The following is a 21,676-nucleotide window of genomic DNA, read 5'->3' on the forward strand; positions in this document are numbered from 1 at the left end:
CATGAGTCTCAAGATCCAAAAGTTTGTATGCCTTAGCACTATCTTCATACCCAATGAAAGTACAAGGCCTAGGTGTTGGTGCCTTGTATCCTCTGGAAGATAGGTTTTCCCATGTTGGACAGATGAGGATTCTGAAGTGACTCACAATTGGTTTTCTGTTGTACCATGCCTCAAAAGGTGTTTTGCCATCTAAGGCATTATGAGGAGACCTATTAAGTATGTGAGTGACACTACTAATAGCTTCAACTTCAAGTGTTGGATCAAGAGATTTGGCATTTATCATGCAACTTGCCATGGTCTTGAGAGTCCTAATCCTCAATGTTGCAACATCTGTCTTGTGCAAACTGAATGTTGGTGGATTTTGAAGATCAATTCCCTCATGTTTACAAAAGTCTTTAAGTCTTCTATCCACATATCTGCTTTCATTGTCCATCTGTAGAATCTTGATTGCTTTCCTTAATTTGTGTTCAAGATGAATCTTAAAGGCTTGAAGCTTATCAACCACTTAGGCACAAAGTGGGAGAAGGAACAAAGCCTCTTGTCATGATTGACTTTCCCCACTACAACCAATGAATCACCTTTTAGACTTTGCATCATCACTAAATCTTGAAGGAACTCAACTTTGTGACCATCTCCAATGTGAGTGATTTGGTAAACTAAGAGGAGATTGGAGCTAAGGTTTGGAACATAGAGAACATCTTTGAGTTCCCCATTTTCCATTTCCACGTGTCCTTTCCCTTCAACTTCCATTTTTGTATCATCTCCCACAAAGATGTGGGGTACCTATGATTGCTTCAATGAAGAAAAGTCTCCCTTTGAAGAACCCGTATGATAGGAGGCACCTAAGTCAAGTATCCATTCCAAAGAAGAACTTTTGTTTGCCATAAGTGTTTTCCCTTTTCCCTTTGAAGAGGTTGGAATTGAATCCTTGGAAGTACCCGGTACTTGAATTTTGTTCTTCTTGAGTAGGTTTTCCAACTCATCAATTATTTTAGTCTCGTAATGATGCTCATCATGACTTGGCTTTTTGCAATATGCACAAAAAAATTTGCCCTTCTTTTCATTACTTCCCTTCTTGTTGGAAGAAGAATTGCCTTATTGTGAGGAGGATTGTTGTGTCTCAGATTGTGATTTTTGCTTCCACTGCTTCTTATTCTTGTTGCTAGAAATTCTTCCTCCTTGACTTGATTGGTGCTCAACACTAGGCACCAATGCTTTGGTCTTTGATGATGCACAGAGAAGTTCCAAATCTATCAAGTGAGATTGTTCAACAATCAACATCTCTCCAAATGCATCAAATTTAGGCTTCTAGTAAGAACTTCCCATGGTCAACCTGTGAATATTATAACTCAAAACAAAGGAGGCATACTCTAAAGGTAGCCTCTTAAGGATGTGATGAATCAACTTGTCATCCTTCATGGGATTTCAACAATCTTTAAGTAATGCCCTATACTCATTGGCATTGTTGATGTAATCTTGAATTGTGTCAAAGTTCTTTGGATCCAAGAGAAGTAGATCATCCTCAATCTGAAATCCCTTTTCCTCATCCACCTTACTATATAATGATTCAAGTTTGTCCCAAGCAGGTTTGGATTCCATGAAACTGGCAATGCAGTCTATGTACACAACTCCTGATAATTCCTAAAGCCAGATTGTCTATAATTTTCCAATCAATGAGTTATTTAGCATCAATGGGTTTGGGTATTGTACCATCAACATAAAGATTTAGACCTTTTGCCATTAATCTACTCCATACAATATCTTTCCATGTTGAATAATTGAGTGAAGTTAGAAGTGGATATTTAGGTGAACCCATGATGCAAAAAATGTAAAAGATAACACAAGAGAGACACAAAACATAGTACACACACACCCTTTTCACTCAATCAAAAGACCCCCCAAAAAAAGATGTTTCTGGCACTTTATATGTAGTGTGTGTACAATGGGCCACTTGTCAAAATGAACAAAGTGGACTTCCAATTTTGCTTTTTACAACTACCTTTTGAGGCCCAAATCTGTCACTAAGCACTATAGCTCAGATGTACAACAATTATAAAAAGTAATCAAAGCATTACAATGTAGAAAAATCCCTAATTCTAAAAGTGAGATTTTTTTCCACACAACCTTAGAATCTGATTGTAGATCTGGAAAGTAGACAAAAAATAATGCACTTTCAAAAGAAATGAAACCTATTTCTATGTCCAGATGAGCCCATACAGAGCATTTGAAGTTGTAAAATGCAGGATTGAATAGGTACAATCACCAAAAAATGCAATTTCTAAAAAATCCTTACACCAAAACCAGAAAAAAACACAACCATTGAAAATTTTAAGAAATTCTACCCAATATCAAAAAAAATTACACCTGAATTGGAGTCTGGATGTCCAAGTTATGGGCTCGCAAAATCAGGCTGCCAAATCAAAAAGCAATCTGAAGAGGGGTTTCGAAAGAAAAATGCATGCTTAAATTTGAAGGTCAAACAACCATCAAATGTTTTGGATTGTTGTGCTAGCTCTCATAACCACTATTTTATCTTTACCTAAACTAGAAGGTAGTTAGGTTGCTTTTTCTTCCTCTTTTGGCTTTATGTGCCACTTTACCTTACTCCTTTTTTTTCTTCATTTAAAGAGGTTATGCTATGTGTTTTGAAATTTTATAAGTAGATGAAAATTCACACTTTTTATGGATAATAAAAGTTAATGCACCCTTTTGGATTAATATGTCATTGTTTCGCTAGATTTTTAACACCATGCTCTCACATTCACTAATAACTAATAGCCATGTAAGAGTATTCTCTAATTTCTCTTGTACTATTATCTCTATTTTCTTGAATTTTAGATTTTATCTTTATTCTACTATTTTTCATGTGCTAAAATGTTGGCATGCTTCTATGAATCATTTTATCTGAGATTACTCAATAATGAGGTCTCAAATGGTGACTCGTAGCTCTCTCTTGATGGAGTGCAAGGGTTTATAATGGAGGCCCTCAATTTAGACCTAGTTTGTGTCCATGCAAGTACACCATAAAACAAGAGATTCAAAGAGGAAAAGCAAGAGTGCTAGTCTCCATGATCATCTAATATGCATGCAAATGAAAATGGAAGCTATTCTATCTAATCACAATGCATTAAAACAAACTAATCTATAAAAGGAAATGCATATACAAGATTATTCTATAAAAGCAAATATAAATCAAATCTAAAGACTAACATGCAAGTGCAAGAGTAATCTAAATGGGTTGTCATGGATGCATGAGAGAAGAAGACAAGAAAAGAGAAGTTGCAATGTCCAAGCTCAATTGCTCAAGCTCTCCTCCAAAATCGCTCTCCCAACCTGCAACATAACAATAAAATCTTGATCTATAAAAATGAGAAGGAGAGGGCTCCTTATAAAGAAAAGTGTGGAAAGGAATGCATCCTCAAGAGCAATGTGGGATAACTCCCTAAAAAGGCAAGTGAGAGGAAAAAACCCACCACTTAAAAATATGTGCAAAAAAATAATCTTTATTTATTTTTATTTGATTTATTTGATTTATTTCCTTTTTTCATCAAAAAGAGATCTTTAAGTGGGGCTTTATTTATTTAATTAAAAGAGGGATTTTCTTTTAATTAAATAAGATAAGATTATTTAATTAAAAGAGAGATTTTAATTAAATAAGATAAAATATTTAATTAAAAGAGAGATTTTAATTAAATAAGATAAAATTATTTAATTAAAAGAGAGATTTTCTGTCAATTCAATAAGATTATTTTATTTATTTAGAAGGGATATTTTCTTTTAATTAAATAAGATTTTTTTTTAATTAAAAAGTGATGTTTTCTTTTAATCAAACAAGATTATTGATGAAATGATCAAACCTTAGGAAATATTGAATTGATTGAATTAATTACGATTTGATCAAGAAAATTGATTTGAATTGAAAATATTGTGAGGCATTGATTCAAAAAATTGATAAATTGATTTCATCATTTGATAAATTGAATAATGGGGGTCCATAGTTTAGGTAACCATTTTAGGGTGCACACATTTACCCCTCTTTGACTAATGTGTGATCTTTATGGGAACACATGCAATCAAAGAATGCAGTTGAAGTGTGAGATCGATTTGGGATCACAAAACAACCCAGAGGTGTGATTGACAAATGAGAACACGTCAGGACAAAGATAAGTTGATTGAAAAAACAAGGTCAATATCCCTGTAAATAGGTAATTGACATGTCCAAGATAAGAATCTCAAGCAAGGTTACCTCAAGTGGAGTAATTGATAGGATTGATAAAGTTTAATCAAGGATTGAAGTTTGATAGGTATTGCTCCCTCATGATCGAAATCAAAATGAGATAGAGGAGAAACAACAAATTGATAAATTTGATCAAATCAAACTAAAGATAAGGTTCTTGATGTAAGATGAAAGATATAAGAATCATAGAACCAAGGTAAATCATCAAGCATCAAAGATTACACCCCAAGGTTGAATTGAAAGAAAAGAAGTGGGGTGAAAGTGAATGGAAGATAAAAGTTTGGAAGAGGTGGAAAGAAATGGAGAGGAGAGAGAGAATTTGCCTTAAGAAAGAGAATGCCCTGAAATCAATCAACCATTTAGGATAGAAAATTTTAATTGGGATCATAAAAGAAGATAAGAAAATAAAGATCAAAACATGACTACAGTTGATTAAAATTCCACAAGAAAGATGAAGGGAAAAAAACCCTCTCAAACTCATAATGCAGCCTAAAAATGCAAATTAACATGAAGTCTAACAATGCAAACAACGTGAAAATGCAAAGGTGTACTTGCAATAGAGCAACTATAACATAGGATTTTGTGTTCATCACTCATTAGAGAATGTTAAGAAAATAATTTTCATCATAAGACCATTATTAACATATATCAAAAATTCACACAATCATCACTAGTCACAAGCACAACCATGAAGATATGAATGTGATTTATATTAGATTGGAATGTGGAAACATTCTAACATAAGCATCAAAGACATAAAAGTCAAGATGACTTCAATATTAGCTTACTCAATTTAATGTAGAAAAATCACACTCACATCAAGGCATAGATGTCAAGATGACCATAAGAACGACTTTGCAAAAACATTCAAGGATGATGCCTCAAATATTCTAAGTGTGTCAAGGGGACAACAAGAGATATTAGAGTTTCAAGACCACACCCACAAGCTGAAAGAAAATAAAAACATGCCCCATATCCCAAGTCCTCTAGCTATGCATAATAGAGAGACTTATTATACAAGGACACTCAAATAAAATCAATAACAGTCAACACACAAAGAAAAGATCATGACATAGCTCAAGCATTAAGTGTTGTGTTTAAAAATTTAAGTGTGTTAACTAATATTGAGTTTCAATGATAAGGATTGAATGCTTGCAAGTAGTTAAGATCACATGACAAAACTGGGTAAGACCAAATCGATAAGTGTTGAAAAATGCTCGATGTCAGGGGTTGTATTGAAAAATATAGTTGGGTTGGTGTTAAAAAAACATTGTTTGAGAGGTGTCCTAAATACTAATGCATCCAAGAGACCAAAGCTAAAATAGTTATGCCCCCTAGACAAAGACAAAGATTAATTCCAAACCAAGGCAACAAGGACAAGGCATGATGGAGAAAGGCTAAGTGTCGAGGACATGCACTAAGAAAAAAGGATGCAAAGGCCTCGAGTAGCACCCATTTCTAGGTTTTCACCACTTAGATTTTATTACAATTTATTTATTTTATTTTTATTTTTTTGGAATATATAATTTTTTTGGAGATACATCAAAGTGTCTGTTGCTAGGTTCTCACTAAAATGGTCATTTTTTCAAGACATTTTCTGATTTTTAGAATTTTTGACAATATATCATTTTTTTTGATCTTTTTAGGATCAATAAGTATGTAAAAAGCATACCTAAAGACAAAATGGGCATCATGGATAGAACTTTTTCAAGTACAAGACATTGATAGGATTAGCGAGTTGCTCTCCCACTATTGTAGATAGTAAAGTACTTGACCCAAAAGTTGTTGTAATGATATAAGGTCTAAGCCAATTAGGTTCAAATTTTCTCTTTTGATCTCTATGTTGTCGATTCTTAGGATTTCCATGTAGGACAAGATCTCCTAGTTGGAATTCTCTAGGAGAAACCCTTTTGTTGAAGGCTTTGGACATGCACTTTTGATAAACCCTCATATGGTCAAATTATGCTTGATGTTTCTCATCTAGAATTTATAACTCTTGAAGTCTCGTGGCATGGTAGACCTTTGAGGGAAACTCTAAGTGAAGGAATCTCAACCTCTAAAGGTAACACTACTTCAGTGCCATATGTAAGGGCAAAAGGAGTAGCCCTAGTAGGAGTATGAATACTCATTCTATAGGCCCAAAAAGTTAGATTTATCTATAAGTGAAAATCTCTACCACTCTTACAAACTAAACTATATAGGATTTTAAGAATGGTTTTGTTTGATGCCTCTACTTGACCATTTCCTTGCGGGTGGAGGACCAATGTTGTTTAATCTTGAATTTATTGTAGAGTTGTTTAAGGTCTTTATTTTTTAACTGGCCTTCGTTGTCAATGCTAATCTTGGAAGGCACTCCATATCGACAGATGATATGATTTAGAATGAATAGAGAGATTTTCTTGCCTGAGGCAGTAGAAAGTGGGACAACTTCTATCCATTTAGTGAAGTAATCAGTAATAGTGACAATAAACTTGTGTCCACCTAATGAGTTGGGATGAATCTTCCCAACAAGATCAAAGGCCCAACGCTGAAATGGCCAATGAGATATAGAAGGAATGAGCTCCCTGCCTCGAGCATGTATCAGATTACCATGTTTTTGACAATTTTTACATGAAATTGCAAAATTTATTACATCAATCTACATCGTAGGCCAATAGTACCCCACCCTAAGCAACCTTTGGGCCATGGAAAGACCATTGGAATGTCCCCCACAGATGCCCTCATGGATGTCAACTAACGCTTGGTCAGATGCTCCCTTTTCTAAGCATCTAATAAGTGTTCCATCTAGACCCCTTCTATACAAGTCACCAAAGATAAGGGAATGGTGAGAGGCATTTTGAGTAAGGTTTCCCCATTCAGATCAATTAAAGGTTTCAAGTACAATGCCATCATGAAGGTATGAGTAAATGGCGCCATAACAAGATGAATCGCAACCAACAAGGGTAAAAATGACATGACTTTCTTGGGAGTCTTAGAAAGGGTGATGTAGCTCTTCCACTGGGAATTCAAATCTAGATTCATGTTTCTCTAATTGAAGGAGTGAAGCAAGTGTAGCCATAGCATTAGATACTTTGTTTTTTGCTCTAGGGATTTGCTAAAATGTGACAAATGTGAAGTATCATTTCAAGGAATCAACCATTTTCTTGTAGGTACCATTTTCTCATTTTTTTGTTTGATATTCATCATTGACTTGGTTGATTATAAGCTGTGAAACCCCATAGATGTGTAACTCTGTGATTCTCCATTCTATGGCCATTTTAAGTCCATTTGTTAAAGCTTCATACTTAGCAATGTTTCTTGTACATGGGAACAATAACTTGTAAGACTTAGGAATCATGTACCCATGAGGAGAAACAAACAACACACAAACTCCAGAACCGTATTGCATAAAGGATCCATCAAAGAACATCTTCCATGTTCTTTCAATCATATATATGAGGTGTTCATCTGGGAAGTCAACTTGAATAGGTGCATTATCTTGCATTGGGAAATCAGCCAAATGATTTGTTATGGCTTGTCCTTTGATTGCTTTATACTCAATGTACTCTATGTCAAACTCCAAAAGGATCACCATCCATTTGCAAGTCTACTGGTGAGGGCAACCTTACCTAGTAAATACTTGAGTGGATCTATTTTTACTATGAGGTGTATAGTGTGTGCAAGCATGTAATGTCACAAATTTTGGGAAGCAAATACAATGGCAAGAGAGTCTTTCTCAATGTTGGTGTAGTTAACCTCATATGAAACAAGAGTGCAACTAATGTAGTATATTGCTCTTTCTTTCCCATGTTCATCAAGTTGAGCTAGTAATGCCCCCAAAGAAGATCATATCGCTGAAATGTATAGAATAAGTGGTTTCCCTAGGATAGGAGACATTAGAATAGGAGGATTTTCCAATTATTTCTTGATTTAATCTATGCTCTTTTGACAATCCTCATTCCAAACACATTTAACTTCTTTGTGTAAGTTCTTGTTGAAAGTTTGAGCTCTATCTGCCAACTATGAAATGAATCTCCTTATGGATTGAAGATGTCTTTGAAGACTCCTCAGTTGGCTAATCTTTCTAGGAGGTGACATGTCTATGATTGCTTCGACTTTTTTGTGGTCTACCTCTATTCCTCTTGTTGAAATGATGAATCCCAACAATTTTCCAAAGGTGACTCCAAATGCACACTTTTTAGGATTTAACCTTGATTGAAATTATTCCATGCGATCTAGAATGACTTCTAAATCATCTAAGTGTGTGTCTCTTTTCCTAGACTTTGACAAGGTGTCATCCACAAAATCTTCCATGTTTTTATGCATCGTGTCATGAAAAATGGTGGTCATGGCCCCTTAATAGGTGGTTCCTACATTTTTAATCTAAAAGGCATAACATTCCAACAATAGGTACCACATGCACAAGTGAATTTAGTCAAGAGCTATCTTAATTTGATTGTATCTAAAAAAACCATCTATCAAGGAATAAGTCTTATAACCTGCAATCATATCCACTATCATGTCTATGTTTGGAAGTGGAAAATCATTTTTTGGGCAAGCTTTGTTAAGATCTCAAAAATTTGTGCATACACAAATGGATTTTTCATGTTTAGATATAGGTACTATGTGTGAGTTTCATTTTGCATAAGCCATAGCTCATATAAATCCAGCACTCAATAGTTTTTCTAATTCTACTTTGACTAGGAGAGTTATGTAAGGATGCATCTTTCTCAATTTTTGTTTAACTAGTTTGACACCTGGAACTATGGACAATTGATGCATGATAAGATTAGTGTCCAACCTTAGCATTTCTAAATAAGTCCATGCAAAGTTGATCTTCTTTTTCTTAAGAGCTTAGTGTAAGCTTCTTTTTCTTATGGTGACAAGGACTGAGCCAAGTGTACTATCTGTGGAGCCTCATATGTACCCAAATTTATTGCTTGTGTTGGTTCAATAAGCACTAAAGATTTTTCTTGAAAGTAGCTAGGGAGACAATCAAGTACGTCATCCTTAGGTGCCTCAGACAGGTTTTCACCCTTGGATATGTCATTGCTTTTTACTTTTTTTTGGTTTTGACACTGCAACACAGTGGTTTTCACCATTAAAACTCTTATTCTTTTGATTTTATTTTCTTTTTATTTTGTGACTAAGGTACTTGATGTTTGGCTCTATCATGCTGGTAGCTAGTTCACTAGTGGAAGAGACTACAAGTTCAATGGCATTCAAGTAACAAGCTATCTCATAATATTAAGAGCTTAAATCCTTAATAGCATTAGGATCAATCAATGAGGTTAGAATGAACAAGAGGTAAGTCAATGACTAGTTCAAGGTTGTAAATGTGAATGATATTATCTCTGGTGACTGAAGATTCAGAGTCCATCAAGTATCCCTCTAAGTTACCCAAATTGGGATTTGTCCTAACAAGTGACAAATCATCCACTAACAAAACATGGGTTCAAATAATCTAATCCTACACATGACTCGTCAGCTACCTCAGGTTGAGAACTATAAGTGTGCATGACATCAACATCCATGTCAACTATGGAAGGCTCTAAGAAGGAGTCTCACTCGTACTCATATGAACTTGTTTCTGAACTTTGACTACGATGTTTACACCATGAAGGTTTGGGATGTCTTTATGTGGAAGTTCTAATGTCATTAAGGGTAACACCTTATCTTTCCATCAAGTGAACAAGATTCTTTCATTGGCATTCTCTGATAGGATCTTCTACATCTAATTCATCTTGTACTAATATTTCAAATGTCTCATGACTGATTAGACTATCTAAATCTTCCAAAAAGAGATTAGTGGAAGGGACCAAATCTTCACACATATCTTGTTGATTTTTCAAATTAGGTATGTATTTTGGTTCATCTTCACCATCTGACTCATATGGTATAGGAGTAGTGTACTTGTTGTGATTCACAAATCCTAGGCCAACCATCTCCTTAGACTTGCATCCAAAAAGAGCGTGATCAAGGGATTCAGCTCTAGCATCCAATTTGTGACTAAGAGGGCCATGTCCAAGATAACCCATATGTTTGACAAAAGTATACCCTCTTCCATAAGCCTTAGGAGAGGGATAAAAGTCATTGTGCATGCATTTCTCTTCTCTAAAAATCCAGTCTCTAATAGTCATCTCTTCTTTCTCATCTTGAATAGGCATTGAAGACTCTACAAATGTGTCAAATAAATTCATAGATGAGAGGAAGGTCTCATTTATTGTGAAGGTTTTCCATAAGGCCTAGGTGAAACTAGTAGTGTTGTGAGAGAGTTGATTTGATACCTCCCCATGCCAAGGTCTACTAACTTGAACTTCTCTTCACATTCAACTAAGGTTGCATCAAAGTCTTATGCTTCTCTATTTATGTGAACATGAGCACTCATTGAAATTGAGTTAATAGATAAAGTGTTATCCCTAGGTATATAAATCTCTATTCCATTATAAGGCAACTCAACACACTGATGATAGGTAGACAATGTTGCTTATATATCATGAATCCATGGTCTACTGAGTAAGATATTGTACACAAGGGGACCAATGTCAATCGCTTGGAATAAAATATCTTTTTCAATAGGGTCAATCCTAACTAGAAGGATTACCAACCCTTTGGAACTTCTTTCGACCTCATCATAGGCTTTGATAGTTATCTTTTTTCTAGTATCTATGACTTTTTCAGAATAACCCAACTCCTTAAAAAGACTCAAGGAACAAATATTAAGCCCAACATCCCCATCTATCAACATGTGCCTAACACGGGTTTTGTGGATCATGACCTCAATATAAAGAGTGAGATTGTGTGGGTGACTCAAATTTTTATCATCAGTCCTCGAAAAGGTAAGTGTTGTCACAAAATTTTGCACCCTTGCCTGAAGTTTGACCTAAAGGCAACCTTGTGAAACATGGAAACAATTTCCAAGTTGTGGGACTTGAACAATGAGACTAAGTCTGTAGAGAAGGTTGACTTCCTCACAATCAAGGTGCACCTAACTACTTCTTTGAAGGAAAAGGGAGAAGGAAATGCATGAAATGAAACTACCTAGTCTAATCTAGAGGTGTGATACACCAAATAGTACGTTCAATCTTATCTCTACCTAGAACTGCACAGTTCATTAATATAATCTCAAAATGCACAGATTTAATCTTTTCTTTAATTTAACAACCACATATAGATTTGAAACCAATGGAATTTCACAAGGAAGGAACTTCACTCTATATTATTCAAAGGCAAAATAGATACATTATACAACTTGAACAAGAAAAGCAATACATTAACAGAAAGAAATAAGGTCTTGTACATGTATTAATGGAAGAAAGAGGGATAACGGAGAAATATATTCACTCAGAGGCAAAGGAAATTAAAGTAGCAGAGTATACAATACAACTGCTATAGAATCAAAGAGAGACTAACTCATTTAAAAGTTACAAAATTTTCCTTTATAGCTTAGGCATAACTGAGAAGACTTCAACTGAAACCCTAAAACTCAACCACTATCTTCAAGTTGAAAAGAACACTAACTACTAATTTGAGGAAGATTTGATTGGATGCATGTCCATATGTAGGAAATATTATATCTACATGTAAACTCAGGCCCTAAAGAGACAAAAATGGTGACCATAACTACTTTGACCAGTAGATGGATTATCATGGCAGTGGTAGAATGAAATTTGCATTTATTAGGCATCGAGAACACCAAAAGATAGTTGCATGGGATCAAAGGATTTTTTCACCATCAATGAGCTACTTTAAAAGTGTTCACAATAGCACCATGTCAATTATGTCATCAAGTCAACTAGACTCAGTAGTCAACTCACCACGTGGCCTTATATCTTTGAAGTGTTCTACCAGATCATCTTGTTTCTAGCTTAGAAAAAGGGAGAAAGTGTTTTCTTGTCTTACTTTAGGGCTTGCGATCTTACAATCAACTTTAGCATCCAAACCCTTCACATCATCTTAGGCAAGGAAAGTGGCCTTTATGATCTTATGATCACCTATTGCATGATCGGGGTTCCCTTCAAATCTTCTCTGATCTCACGACAATAATTTGTCCTAAGATCGGGCATCAATTGGAATTATAATTTTATTCTTAGCATTTTATAACCTTTTTGTAGCATCACAAACATGTGTCTTAACCCCTATGAGCATACAGCACAGCTTTGTGTAGCATCGGGCTTTACCTTTTCATTCCTTATGATCTCTTGATTGTAGCCAGCTAACCTTGTCATAACTTTAGAAGTTTTCTCTTAATTGTTCCCTCTAACTCCCGATCACACATTGGTGGTTTTCTCTCCTTTGTCATAACTTTAGAGACTCTTGAATTCACTTTATGTTACCCCTTATGACCATATGTTCACCTACATTTCATGGCATCAGAAACTTCCATTATTTGTTCTTGCAATCTTACGATCAACAACTTATTGTAAGATTGAAAGATTCAATTGCCTCACAAAATAATTATTTATGTTCATGCACTTGGCTCCACCATTCCATGTATTTCTATGTCACTTGCTCACTTTAGCTAAACTTCATGCATCTCTAAAAAGAAAGACTATGACAAGCGTTGATCTAATTCCAAATCAATAGTCATGATTGATTGTAGGCCTTTGAGATATTTCTTCTTTTCTTATGATCTTACAATCCAATCAAAGCACTTATGATGATATGTTGTTGGGGCAATCATGAGATCAGAACCCTCATTAAAAATCCTCATGATGATATGACAACACTGACTATCATAACATCGAGAGACCCATAAATCACCTTCACAATCCTTCACTAGCCTTCACTTTGTAACATCAGAAGAGGGAAGATTCAAGGTTTACGACTAAACACTAAGAACCTTGATCATAATATCATAACACTTGATGGAAAATATGAAAATGACATACGATCTCCCACTTAAACAACATGATCATAACATTGAAGGGGATAACTAGGGTTTTAGTTAGGTTTTAGCCATATGCTTAGCACACTATGCAATCTTGACTCTATGAATAGATATCTCTAATCATATTTCAATGATGATGACAAGGGAATAAAGGGGGGCTAAATGACTAACATTTATGGTGACTCAGAGGGGATGCTTGTCTGCTAAGAATAGGATCAGTGGCCTTAAGCAATCCATTAGGCTAAAAAGTCACAAAAATGAGCCCTACTTTGCAACAAAAATTATAACCTCTACAACTACAAAAGCTCAAAACCTTGCTATTTCACAAAAAAATAGCCCATGCTTGTGCACTTATTGAAAACTAAGAAATTACTCTATTATGTACAAAAACCCTTAACCTTCCCTAGAAGAAAGGCTTAAGGTAAATTCCATTGACTAGAATTGAGAGAATATCACCATCAGGCATGGATAACCAAAAAAAAATTGGCCTATTTACAACTGGTGATAACATATGGGCCACTCCACATAACATCAAACTTGGAGTGTCTACCTAGTTTAGCTCTGTCTGCATCCCACTTGAGAACAAGTTCTCCCTCCTTGAAAACCCTAGTTTTAGCCTTTTTGTCAAAACTCCTTTAGACCTATTCTTGATGGTCTCAAGTGTCTACATAGCTTCCTATCTTTTTTCTTCTAGTTCAATCAATTCTACCATCCTGACTATTATGGCATTATCTTCAACTAGCTCTAATTGATGAGCTAATTCAAGAGAGGGAAACTCTAGTGAAATAGGAAGCCTTGCTTTTATTCCATATACTAGCATGAAGGGTGAGTTCCCAATTGCTCTCTTAGGTGTAATCCTATCAGCCCAAAGAGTTGCTCTTAACTTTGAATGCCAACACCTCTAATTGTCTTCAATTGTCCTTTTGATAATCCTGATTAGGTTCTTTTTGGAGGACTCGGCCAAGCCATTTCCTTAGGGATAGTAATTTGAGAAAGTGCTCAAATAGATACCATGGTCAACTATCCAAGAGAAAATGTGAGTCCCAACAAAGGACTTGGCATTATCTGATATAATTGTTGAAGGGACACCAAACTTGGTAATGATTCCATCAAGAAATTCCACTACTAAAGTCTTTGTGGCATCCTTCAAAGCTACTACTTATGTCTATTGACTTGGTGGCCAACACCTCCTTCAAGGTTCATGACATGGCTTAACCACCTCTTGTGGATCTGGGTAAGTCTAGTGTTTGTGACGTTCATTGACTGCTCAAGATTTTGGTGCAATGACAAACATACCAACAATTGGTATCAGAGCCTTGGGTCACGGGTTTGAATCTCGGGAGGTCTCCTTCATTCTCTATCGGTATAGAACCCTCAGTTGGTGTTGAGAGGGAGATTGTTGACTTGGTGGTCAGCACCTCCTTCAAGGTTCATGACATGGCTTAACTACCTCTTGTGGATCTAGGTAAGTCTAGTGTTTGTGACATTCATTGACAACTCAAACTTTTGGTGCAATGGAAAACATACCAACAATGTCCACCTTGTAAAGTCATCTATTGCAGCTAAGATCCACTTGAGACTAGAGCTGGAAGGTGGATTTATTGGACCAATGAAATCTAACCCCCACTGGGCAAATGGTTGATCAACCTGAATAGGATGAAGGGGAAGAACTACTTACCTTTGTTTACCTGAAAAGAAGGCACACTTCTCACATTTCCTCACATGTTTATTATAGTCATTGAATAGAGTTGGCCAATAATAACTAGCCCTCATTATCTTTATGATTATTGTTCTAGCTGAGAAGTGTTCACCATTAGGACCATCATGAAACTCTTTGATCATTCTATTTGTTTGATTAGGGTTAATGCATCTTAATAGGACTCCATTGAAATCTTTCCTAAAAAGAATCCCATCCACTAGGACAAAAGGAATAGACTAAAATCTAAACTGTCTTCTTTTAGCTTTGTCTAATCCTTGTGGATATCCTCCTCCCAATATGAAGGATGTCATATCATGTATCCAACTATTCAGATTTTCATCCTTTGTTGGTTGTTCATCCTCTAATACTAGTGCAATCTCTTCAATCATTTCTTGGGATGAAATCATCTTCTCGCACAATCCTTTACCTCTCACAAGCTTTGTGATTTTGATGTCTATGTCATATTCATGACCTTGGTGATCCATCCAGTTCTTTTCTCACTGATATCTTTGTTCAAGAGGAACTCCTTCACACTTGCATGTGGAACTAGGAGCTGGACCTTGTTATGTGATAACAGATGTCTACATTTCTTTAAAGCTCTTATGATAGCTAGAACTTGTTTTTCCACATAACTATATCTATTCTCATAATTATTTAGCCCTTCATTGAAAAAGGTTATAAGTTGCTCTTCATCTGCATCATTCAACTATTTCAAGATTGTTGATATGCCTAACTCACCCCCAAGGGTATAGAGAATGAAATCCTTATCAAAGTTGGGATTGATAAGGGTAGGAGATGATGCTATTATTGCTTTGATTTCTTCAAAACTAGCTCTCCCTTCCTTGGTCCAAGTGAAAACCATATTCTTCTTCAGCATGGTTGTAAGGGGTTTGACCATGGTAGCAAGGTTAGGAATGAACCTTCTTACAAATTTGATTCTACCAAGGAAAATTTGCAACCCTTCTTATGACTAGGAAGTGGAAGAGCAAGGATTGCTTTTATTCTTTTTGGATCAATGGTTAAGCCATCCCTAGACACAATATGTCCTAGCAACTTTCCTCAATTGGTGGTAAACACACACTTGCTTGGATTTAAGGACACACCATATTCCCTACACTTGATGAACACCTGCCTCAGATGACCAAAGTGGTTTACCACATTCTTTCAGTAGATTGTTATGTCATCAAGGTAGACTAGCACAAATTTCTCAAGCATGCTAACACTTGTTTATAACCTAAGAACCTATCTAGGAAGGAAAATCTTTCAAAGCCACTAACCTTGGATAAGATTTGTTCCATGGAAGAGAGAGGATGATGATCTTTGAGAGAGGCCTTATTTAGGTCTCTAAAATGTACACATAATCTGATTTCTCCACTTTTCTAACAAGAACAAGGTTGGTTACCCAAGAGGAATGCTTAATAGGGAAAATAATATTAGCCACTATTAGCTTGGATAGCTCCTTTCTGATTATAGGTTTAATCTTAGGATTGAACGATCTTTTCTTTTGCCCAACATGCTTTGCATCACTATTGAAATCTATGGTATGTTGAAACAAACTTGGGTCAAAACCCTTTAAATCATCATATGTCCATGCAAATTCATCATTGAATTCTTGACATAAATGAACAAAAAAAATTCATTCAACTTCAGAGCATACCTTTCCCAAATTGAGAACCCTTCCATCAACAATGGCAACTGGTATGTGATCATCTTTATTTGCAACTAGGTTCAGATCCCTGCTCCTTACTTGATCATTAGGATTGAAAACACCTTATAAAGTGATTAGACCCTTAGGAAACTTGTTAGAGTTGAGATTCATGATTGATCACCATATTGGCTTTGTAGCTTGGATTGATTCCTATCAAAGAATTCTGCTTCACTTTGCAAAAAGTTGATAATCTGCACATCAGAGTCAAACACCTGTCAATGGGCATGGTTATCTGGAACTGTAGGTATTACAACTAGTCTAATGTGTTGCTCTCTTTTGTCCTCAACATGCCCTATTACATCATAGTGAGAACCTATTGTTGTAACTCTATCAACATGTTTGTTATCTCTTTTAGGGACACTTTGGATATCAAATGCTTGGAAGCCCTCAAGCATATCCCAAACTTTGTGCTTGTATGATTTGAGTATATTATTCTTTGTGATGTTCTGGCTCCTTACTTGGTTACAACCAGCTCACTATCTCCAAAGACCTTTAAAGATTTGATCCCCCTCTTTTGTGAAATTTGGAGGCCTTGAATCAATGCTTTATATTCTGCTATGTTGTTAGTACAACTAAATTAGAGTCTATAAGAGAAGTAAAATTTCTCCAACTAGGGGAGACAAGCATCACACCAGCTCCTAAGCCATTCTTGTTTCTTGAGCCATCAAAGAACATACTCCATAATCCATCAATGTCCTCTTCTATTTTTTTGAGATTAGGAATAGGAGCACCTTTCTCCAATATGTAATATGTACCAAGGCTTGTCTCTTCAGTTTCATGTATTGGATCAAATTGAAAAGTAGTGGCCCATTCATCTAAAAGATAATTTGACACCTATGTTAGGGAGGTGGTAGGTTCATGTGTCATACCCTCATTATCTATCTCATGGATTGAACAATTCATTTTTATAGGGCTAGGTGAGTAGGTCTCTACATGATTAAGGGTCGTAGGTCTCTACATGATTAAGGGCCAGAGGTTCTGCCCTTATGGAGGCTTATGTCCCATATCTTGTCCTAAAGAACATATAAGACCAATCTGATGTAATATAACCAACTATTTGTATAGTGAAGTCTCTAGAAAGACAGATGGCAAAATGTGGATTAACCTTAGCTACTTATATGTCTCGAGTGATAGCACAACCAGGGCATGCATGCAATGTCATTTCCACATTTTTTAGGATTCCTACGATTGTAACAAAGCTACCATCTAATTGAAGTACATCTCTAACCATTAGTTCATTTAATACCAAGAAGTTCAATTACACATTTAGGCATCACAAAACTACTAGCTCCAGAATATATCATGCAATTATGAAATATTTTGTCCCCTATAATCAAAGAGACATAAAAAGGAGGAGGCTTGTTTTTCTTACTTGTGTCTCCTTCTTTTGTTGGCTGCACCAAACTTGTTGCATCATCTAAGGTGGTTGACTGATTTGACACCTCTATACTCTTTAACTCTTGTTGTAGTAGCTCTAGTTATGGTGGCATAATGATAACATCCCACATAGTAATATCAACACTAGTCCTCTTCATCTAATCTATTATGTTAAGAGGATTGTCAACTACTTTGTTTGGAGCCTTGGGGCCTATAGGAATTGATGACTAAATTTGAGCAACCCGAGGTTTAGGTGACCTCTTGTTGCTTATGTTGGGGAGAAACATTTAATTATGCATTTATAATTGGAGTATGAGGGGCAACACTTGAAGTTGAAGCCTTGTTTGATGGAGGAGGTGTAGCATTCTCAAAGGCTCTTCTTTTTCTTCTAGCATTATAAGCTATAATAGATCATAATTATCCTAGTTAGCATGACAATGTTCCTCTACTTTATAGTTCATAAAAGAACAATCACCCTACTACTATATGTGAGAAACATTAGTAGGTTGACTACAGCTATATTGTTGTCCTGCTACTTGATCCTATGTGGTTAGTGCTTGGGATGGTTCTACCCTATAGCATATACAATGCTCATATGAACAATTGCAAGAAGGAAAAACATCTTGATCTTGAGCAAGGTTATTTTGAGGGACTAATGTCCTTACTAAAATGTTGCTTGCATTTGTAGTAGAGGAATTACCCATAGGCCTACTTTGGTTGTATGGAACATAACCTTGACCCTAATTTGGTGGCCTATTATATGTGGGGTTTTGATAACGAGGTTAAAAGGCCCTATTACCTTAAGCTTGTTGCCTTTCCAAGGTCACCAACTTATTATTCATCTTTTGAACCACTAAGGAATGGTCTTGAAACTTCCTATCAATATTTGTGCTTAGATCCTTAATCTTGTCAACATTTTGCATCAAAGCTTGCATCATGTTCTTTAATTCTTCTAACTCATTAGAAGATGTATAGGCTATTTGGGTTATGGCAAGAGGTTGGCTTGTGTATGTGGTAGGAATAGGGGCTACTGTAGGTTGATGAGTAGGCATGTTAGGAAAGAAAGGCATTGGAGGCCTTTGAGCTAACTTCCCTCCTTGAATCAAGGTATTTTTTGCTCTTATGGAAACTTGATATGCAGTTGGTAAGGTATCCCCTCCCATGGTTTGTAAAGTAATAGCAATATCACAATTGAAAGCTCTTAGGTAATACAAGAAATCATTACCAAGGGAAGGCTTTACTACAATAGGTATTCTATCCCATGTTTTTTGGAATCTATCACGTATTAATGGGTTGCTCTCTTGATCATAGTTAGCTGCCCTAAAAGTGATAGTTGATCCCTATTATCTTTAAAATGTTTGAATAATCTTTCTCCTAACTCATCCTAATTATTGATATAATTATGTGGTAATCCTTTATACCATTGTAAAGATTTTCCCTTTAATAATGAGGCTAAAATTCTAACAACAACATCATCCTCCGTAATACCATGTATATTGCAGATGTTTGAAACTTCCTGAATATTTTCTATTGGGGAAATGGAAGTTTCACAGGTATATTCAGGTAGACTTTTAAGAGCAGATACTAGGATATCATGTCTTTGGGCTAAGATGAGAGGACTCCCTCAATTGAAGGTAAAAAAAACTTGATTTGTAGGGAGGGCCATGTGGAATAATGATCTATTTAGATAAAAAGATGGTACTCTAGGTTGTGATCTATCAATTGGAGGAGTAGAGAGAGATCTAGCAGGTATCTGTACTACTTCTAAACTTCTTACTGGTGATAGTGAGAGTCTATTTTACTTCCTTATAAGGTTTGAAAATTAAAGCTCATGAAACTAAAAAATACCTCTAGAAGATGCCCTCGTTTGAACCTTGTCCATGAATTACAACAATTATGGTCTGGAAACCAAGGTGTAGACATGGAGTTGCCAAGTGCTTTGAATAAGAGCCTCTTGAAGGCTTGAAATGCTAAGAATAGTACTATTTCCTCAATATAAGTTTGAAGTTTCTTTCCAGACACTAGTAGATTTCAAAAGTGCTTCAATATCTGTCCCATAGGGCATGCCAAAAATTGTTGTCGCAAAAGTTTGCACCCTTGCCTGAAGTTTGATCTAAAGGCAACCTTGTGAAACATGGAAACAATCTCCAAGTTGTGGGACTTGAACAATGAGATTGAGTCTCCAGAGAAGGTTGACTTTCTCACTATCAAGGTGCACCTAACTACTTCTTTGAAGGAAAAGGGATAAGGAAATACATGAAATCAAACTACCTAGCATAATCTAGAGGGGCAATATACCAAATAGTACGTCCAGTCTTATCTCTGCCTAGAATTGCATAGTTCATCAATATAATCCCAAAGTATACAGATTAAATCTTTTCTTTAACTCAACGAGCACATGTAGATCTAAAACCAATGGAATGTTATAAGGAAGGAACTTCACTCTATATCATTCAAAGGCAAAATAGATACAACATACAACTTGAAGAAAGAAAGTAATACATTAACATAATGCAGGGAGGTTTTGCACATGTATTAATGGAAGAAAGAGGGACAACAGAGAAATATATTCACTTAGAGGAAAAGGAAATTACAATAGCAGAGTATACAGTACAACTACTATAGAATCAGAGAGAGACCAACCCTTTTAAGAGTTACAAAATTTGCATTTATGGCTTAGGCATAATTGAGAAGACTTCAACTGAAACCCTAAAACTCAACCATTATCTTCAAATTGTAGAGAATAATAACTGCTCATCCAAGGAAGATTTGATTAGATGCACATCCATATGCAGGAAATCTGATCTTTAGGTGCAAACTCGGGCCCTGAAGAGACAAAAAAAATGACCATAATTGCTCTGACTAGTAGATGGACTACCGTGGCGATGGTAGAATGAATTTTGCATCTATCAGGCATCAAGAACACCAAAAGATGGTTGTAGGCAATCAAAGGATTTTTTCACCATTAATGAGTCACTTTTAAATTGTTCACAACAATCTGAGGTCAACTACATCATCAAGTCAACTAGATTCAACAGTCAACCTCACCACGTGGCCTTATATCATTGAAGCATTCTGCCAGATAATCTTGTTTCTAGCTCAGAAAAAGGGAGAAAATATTTTCATGTCTTACTTTAGGGATTGCAATATTATGATTGACTTTATCATTCAAACCCTTCGTATCATCTCAGGAAAGGAAATTGGCCTTTACAATCATATGATCACTTACTTATTGCATGTTCAAGGTTTCCTTCAAATCTTCTTTGATCTCACGATAACAGTTTGTCGTAACATCAGGGCATCAGTTGGAATTATAATCTTATGCTTAGCAGTTCATAACCTTTTTATAGCATCGCCAACATGTGTCTTATCTCCTATGACCATATGACACAACTTCACGTATCATCAGCTTTTACCTTTTCTTTTCTTATGATCTCTCGATCATAGCCAACTAACCTTGTCATGACTTCAAAAATTTTCTCTTAACTACTACCTTTGACTCCCAATCACACACTGGCAGTTTTCTCTCCTTTGTCATAACTTTGGAGACTCTCAGACTCACTTTATATTACCCCTTATGACCATACACTCACCTACATTTTGTGGCATTAGAAACCTTCATTGCTTGCTCCTGCGATCTTATGATCAACAACTTATCATAAGATCAAAAGATTCAATTGCCTCACAGAATAATTCTTTATATTGCACCTAGCCTAGCCATTCCACGTGTTGCTATGTTGCTTTCTTGCTTTAGCTAAACTTCATGCATCTTTGAAAAGTAAGAAT

Source organism: Cupressus sempervirens, chromosome 3 (genome assembly GCF_028749045.1).
Source record: "Cupressus sempervirens isolate cs-2001-9-10 chromosome 3, ASM2874904v1, whole genome shotgun sequence".
NCBI lineage: Eukaryota > Viridiplantae > Streptophyta > Pinopsida > Cupressales > Cupressaceae > Cupressus > Cupressus sempervirens.